Below are 6,856 nucleotides of genomic sequence, written 5' to 3'. Positions count from 1 at the left end.
TAGCTGCAACGTGGACTACAGTAAGGCTGGGGGAAAAGTTATCTGAGCGAGTGAGAATTATGATTTTGGATGTGGAAGAGACATCCCTGAACTGTTAACCCTTAAAGAGCCACAAGAGAACAGAATTTTGTTATATTTTCGTTAATTTCCCCAGACCTATAATAAAATCCTTGTTTTGTTTGAACCTTGTCTCCTTGCACTACTTGAGCAATCCCGCTGAAAGCTGTGTAGCCTCTCGTGACGTCACAACACATATACAAACACATCACGTACAGAATGTGGACCCAAATGGCAGATAAACATGAAGGCATGAAGACATCATACTATAGATCAGATTAGCAGGTGTAGGTGATTTGAAGTTTTATTTTCTGACATATACTCCATTTCATAGAGGATAGCCCCTCCCACTCTCTATGTTATGTTATGGTACGTTGGTGAGTCTCACCATGTATGTTGATGTCATGCTTGCAGTTGGCCTGTCCCGCCACATTCACAGCCACACGTGTAGAGTCCTGTGTCCGACACCTTGGCGTCCTTTATCTGCAGCAGACGCCCCTTGTTCAGCACTTGAGCCCCACACTGGCCTGTGATTAGTCGACCGTCCTTCAACCATGTGACCGCTGGGCGGGTGTGTTTTTGCATGTCTGTTGTCAAGTTTCTAAGATAGTGGACTTTCAAGAAGCAAAGTGTCACCTGCCACATCATCATGATGATGCGTTTTTGCATCATATGATTAATTTTGCATCATATGATGATGTGGCAGGTGACACTTTGATTCATGTTTTCCAGTGAAATTATCCTTTAAAGCTGGAAACCATAGCGGTGAAACTGCCAACTCCGTTTGCGATATTACAACAACAAAGTTACTTCAAACAAGGAAGTTCGTTTTTCCCCCTCAGACATCATTGAACAGTATGTACTATGCATTTTTTTTTACCACGATGCAGGATGCTCCTCAATGGTTCTGTTTCACCTTATGCGGATCTCATCTTAAAATATATATATATATTATTTCATTATATGATTAGGAACTGTTGAGTTGCGTCAATTCAAATCTGGTATTAGGAACAAAAGAGGTCAATACACGTCTTCTAAAATAGACTAGGATTTTAATTAATGCAAACCACTTGAATGGTAAATATGATGTTCGTATATACGGGTCCACTGAAATACGTCGCAGGGCACTCAGAGAACTAAGCCATTGTTATGAGTTCTTCTTAAAATACTCTGACAGAGATAGTTCCCGCTCCCCTGCTGGCCAATCAGAGTAGAGACTGAGCGTGGTTTAGACTTACTCAGCCAATCCGTTGGCGCACAGGCTGGTCCCATCCCCTTGGCGCTCCACTGTTGCCAGGCATAAGTTGTTTTGCAACTTATCCAGAAAGTCAGCACTTTTGCAGTACACGCCCTTGGACGGTTCACAGATCACAAAGAAGCAGTGTAGTCTAGTATTTTGAGACACAAGTTCTTATCTCATCCCTACCCCCTAACGTTCCTCACATGAATCACAGCTTGTTATGTGAAACAATCCATATCAGCACAGTACAAACCTTCTACGTTTTAATCATTAATGCATTCTTTCTAAGTTAGTCATCCCATCCAGTTATGAGAAAATAAATCCCCACAGAACTCAGTCAGGGTCTCAACTTGATGGTAAGAGTCAGAATAGTAGAATACACATTAAAATAAAAATATTAAATAATATAAAATAAATATTTCATAAAATTGTGAAATTTCGTTGTGCATCAGCAGTTTTTCCCTTGTTATGTCAGTTAAAAAAATTTTTAGATTTGTAAATTAGTATAGCCAGCAGTCTAAACTTGTAGTAATCATGGTCAAATTACCAACTGGGGGTCCCCATTGATTTTGTTAGGCACTCTAACTCAGATATCATATTCAAAACTGAAAACATTTATCTTCACCCTACGACAAAATTAGTAGAATTGCAGGAAATTAGCTCTAAAACTGCAAAAAAATATTCTCAGCCCCATGGCAAAATGAGTAGAATTGCAGGAAACTTGCTTTAAAACTGCAACATTGTCTTTACTCCCCATGGCAAAATGTGTAGAATTGCAAGAAATTACAGTGCATTCGGAAAGTATTCAGACCCCTTGACTTTTTCAAAATGTTGTTACGTTACAGCCTTATTTTAAAATTGATTTTAAAACATGTTTTCCCTCATCAATCTACACACAATACCCCATAATGACAAAGCATAAACAGTTTTTATATTTTAAAAAAATGATTAAAAACAAAACACTGAAATATAACATTTAAATACGTTTTCAGACCCTTTACTCAGTACTTTGTTGAAGTACAGTTGAAGTCGGAAGTTTACATACACTTAGGTTGGAGTCATTAAAACTTGTTTTTCAACCACTCCACAAATTTCTTGTAACAAACTATAGTTTTGGCAAGTCGGTTAGGACATCTACTTTGAGCATGACACAAGTCATTTTTCCAGCAATTGTTTAAAGACAGATTATTTCACTTATAATTCACTGTATCACAATTCCAGTGGGTCAGAAGTTTACATACACTAAGTTGACCGTGCCTTTAAGCTTCTGATAGGCTAATTGACATCATTTGAGTCAATTGGAGGTGTACCTGTGGATGTATTTCAAGGCCTCAGTGCCTCTTTGCTTGACATCATGGGAAAATCAAAAGAAATCAGCCAAAACCTCAGAAAAAAAATTGTAGACCTTCACAAGTCTGGTTCATCCTTGGGAGCAATTTCCAAACGCCTGAAGGTACCACGTTCATCTGTACAAACAATAGTATGCAAGTATAAACACCATGGGACCACGCAGCCATCATACCGCTCAGGAAGGAGACGCGTTCTGTCTCCTAGAGATTAACGTACTTTGGTGCGAAAAGTGAAAATCAATCCCAGAACAACAGCAAAGGACCTTGTGAAGATGCTGGAGGAAACAGGTACAAAAGTATATATATATCCACAGTAAAACGAGTCCTATATCGACATAACCTGAAAGGCCGCTCAGCAAGGAAGAAGCCACTGCTCCAAAACCGCCATAAAAAAGCCAGAGTACGGTTTGCAACTGCACATGGGGACAAAGATCATACTTTTTGGAGAAATGTCCTCTGGTCTGATGAAACAAAAATAGAACTGTTTGGCCAAAATGACCATCGTTATGTTTGGAGGAAAAAGGGCGAAGCTTTCAAGCCGAAGAACACCATCCAATCCATGAAGCACGGGGTGGCAGCATCATGCTGGGGGTTGCTTTGCTGCAGGAGAGACTGGTGCACTTCACAAAATAGATGGCATCATGAGGAAGGAAAATTATGTGGCTATATTGAAGCAACATCTCAAGACATCAGTCAGGAAGTTAAAGCTTGGTCGCAAATGGGTCTTCCAAATGGACAATGACCCCAAGCATACTTCCAAAGTTGTGGCAAAATGGCTTAAGGATAACAAAGTCAAGGTATTGGAGTGGCCATCACAAAGCACTGACCTCAATCCTATAGAAAATGTGTGGGCAGAACTGAAAAAGTGTGTGCGAGCAAGGAGGCCTACAAACCTGACTCAGTTACACCAGCTCTGTCAGGAGGAATGGGCCAAAATTCACCCAACTTATTGTGGGAAGCTTGTGGAAGGCTACCCAAAACGTTTGACCCAAGTTAAACAATTTAAAGGCAATGCTACCAAATACTAATTTAGTGTATGTAAACTTCTGACCCACTGGGAATGTGATGAAAGAAATAAAAGCTGAAAGAAATCATTCTCTCTATTATTATTCTGACATTTCACTTAAAATAAAGTGGTGATCCTAACTGACCTAAGACAGGAAATGTTTACTAGGATTAAATATCAGGAATTGTGAAAAACTGAGTTTAAATGTATTTAGCTAAGGTGTATGTAAACTTCCGACTTCAACTGTATTGTTCTGGCCCACCGACTATTAGCTCAGAAAAACGGTGGTATAAAAAATATATATATATTGTCATGTAAAATTACAAAAATTGCATGAAATCAGTTAATAAAACAACTTTTTTCCAGGACCTGCAAATACGATGATGATGATATTTTAAAGGTGATTTTATTTCACCCCCTGATCGTAGTAATGAGTTGCCCTACTTTGTCTACTGTGGTCATAATCACGATTTTAAGTTAATTCAATGAAGGGGGAGGTATTGTAACTGTTTTCAAGTACAAGTTGAGGGTCATGTAAAAAAAAAAAAATACGCTGGGGAGGGAGTTGCATTTTTTAAAATAACATCTTGAGTTGGTCCCTTAAAACTATCATTTTGATTTCATGGAAGGTCAGTCTTTGCATCTATAGACCCTCTGTGAATTTGAGAGTGGTTACATTTCCCCAGTCCCATCCCTAAGCTGTTTACCTAAAAAGTTGGCGGGATGTCCGCTTTGTTGATGTTTGAACTGCAGATTGCCCCTTTAAGATCAGTGGATGACAGAGGAATATCTTTTTTTTTTTTTTTTTTGTATGTTTTCCGAATTACAATTTGAGATCAAGTCATTATTGAACTACATAAGCATACACAATCCATTTTTGAACATGTATGATATTTAAGAGATTCCATTTGGTTTTTGAAAACAATTGCATCTGGAGTTCATTCACTCCTGTTGTTTTTGGGCCAACATTTAAATAAATGAAAAAGAAACGAGGGGGACAAAGTCAGAGAGCATTTGGTTTGTTTATTGTAGATAAAGGCCTATATTGACTGTGACAATCCAAATACTGTCAATTGAAATCTAGGTCCTACTTCAGGAGTGTAAACCTAATATGTCTTGTTTTGTCTGTCCCCTGCAGGTTTGCTGGTGTCAGGCTGGGGCAGCATCTTCTAGGGCTGTGTGGAGAAACATCTGTATTGTAGCCTGTGGAGTAGTGCTCTCTGGCGCAGCTGGAAATAGAGTTCCAGTGGGACGTGTTCCGCACGCCAAGGTTCCCCCTGGTCCCACAGGCCCGCAGCGTGTCCCTGTACAAGGGACACACTGAGGGCAGAAAGCCACGAGGCCAAATGCAGGCTGGTGCTGTCCGAGTTGGTGCAGCTGGAACCAGAGCCCGGATACCTCACCCTGGACCTCACGGTACTGGCAGAGAACTGGTGTAAACTGGGTCATAACTACAGACTGGTGCTGGAGCTGCAGCCACATCCAGTCCACACCCTGACCACAGACACCTTCATGTCCCACCATCCGGGGGAAGGCTGTCCCCTTCAGGCCGACTGTAACCCTCCCAGAGTTCCAGGCCTCACTGGTGGCTGTATCCCTGAACCCGCTCCAGTGCCGCTCTCGGCAGAAGAGGAGCGCCGTCTACCTCCCGGTGATGCCCAGAAACGTGTGTAAGCCCCGCCGCCTCTACATCGACTTCAAGGATGTGGGCTGGCAGGACTGGATCATCGCTCCGCAGGGCTACCTGGCCAACTACTGCCACGGAGAGTGCCCGTTCCCACTGAGCGAGAGCCTGAACTGCACCAACCACGCCGTCCTGCAGACACTGGTGCACTCCCTGGACCCCCGCAGCATGCCCCAGCCCTGCTGCGTTTCCATCCACCTGTCACCTGTCTCAATGCTCTACTACGACAACAACAACAACATAGTCCTACGTCACTACCAGGACATGGTGGTGGATGAATGTGGCTGCAGATGAAATACTTTGGGAGGTGTGAAAAGGGGATTAACATTAACTTGAAGAAAGTGGCTGGTTGGTGGAGTACATTTAAGTAAAGTTTGATCATTCATAATAAAAGCCATAAATTCTGGTTGTTTCCTGTGATGAAAAGGCTTTGGTATTATTCAGACAGATGGTCTCTTCTCAGTTTGATACCGGCACACTTTTCACCGAACACAGAAAGTGAAGATAGAAATTGACTTCATAGAACAGACATACTTCTATTTCATGTAGAATGAGTCAAGTTATCCCTCTGTTTCAGATTGTGAATTATACTGCCTTCCTATGGCCACTGCACATACTGAAAGAAATCTCTGCCCACTGGGCACAGATGTCAATTCAATGTATACTCCACGTTGGTTCAACGTAATTTCATTGAAAAAAAGTTGATTCAACCAGTGTGTGCCCAGTGGGTGTAAAACTCTGCAGTAAAACGGTTTTTACATTTGGCTCTTTACTCCAGTATTTTGGATTTGAGATCAAATGTTTAACATGAGGCGACAATATAGAATGTCACCTTTATTTTGAGGGTATATTCATACATATCTGTTTTACCATTAAAAAACGAAAACACCTTATGTATCTAGTCCCCCCATTTGAAGAAGTCATAAGTATGTGGACAACTTCACTTGTAGTGTATTAAAACTAGTAACCTTTTAAACATAATGTTCAGTTAAATTATGTATTTAGATATTGGTTCCCTTACCCTGTAAGCAGTCTATGAACTGCTCTAATGAGTGACTACAATCCACCCTTTGGTTTTGGTAGACACTGCCAACAAACACAAACGTTAGCATTTCAGACAAAACATGTTACTTCTACCACTTTCAGCACACTACTACAACAGTGTGACTGTTTTGGGGAAAAAAATTCACTATATTTCCTTTAACATCCTCTGTGTTGTGTGCTTATTGTTTAACCATTGATATGTTCTAGGTCATTTTGAGACCTTAAGGAGCATCAGGTACTGCTGGAATGTCTACCAATGGCATGTCCATCTTTTTGTGAGAAATTACACTGGTCACTCAAAACATTTATAAAGCATTAAGAAAGTATGAATAGTCCTCACTTTAGATTAGGGTCTGCAAAAATACTTTAATGATTTGTAAATGGTTTATAAGGACATTTATTAAACATCTTATGAATGATCTTATAAATCATTATTACATACTATAAAAGTTGTTTCTAAATGTTTGAATAACTAG

General features: G+C 40.5%; 1 pseudogene; it reads left to right on the top strand.

Moving 5' to 3' along the window:
* Positions 1 to 941: 941 nt before the first annotated feature.
* Positions 942 to 5,630, top strand: LOC121561911 (annotated as a pseudogene).
* Positions 5,631 to 6,856: the final 1,226 nt, after the last annotated feature.

The sequence above is a fragment of the Coregonus clupeaformis genome, unplaced genomic scaffold (assembly GCF_020615455.1).
Source record: "Coregonus clupeaformis isolate EN_2021a unplaced genomic scaffold, ASM2061545v1 scaf3122, whole genome shotgun sequence".
In the NCBI taxonomy this organism is placed as follows: Eukaryota; Metazoa; Chordata; class Actinopteri; order Salmoniformes; family Salmonidae; genus Coregonus; species Coregonus clupeaformis.
The sequence above is the reverse complement of the archived record's forward strand: the minus strand, read 5'-3'. Positions and strand labels throughout refer to the sequence as shown.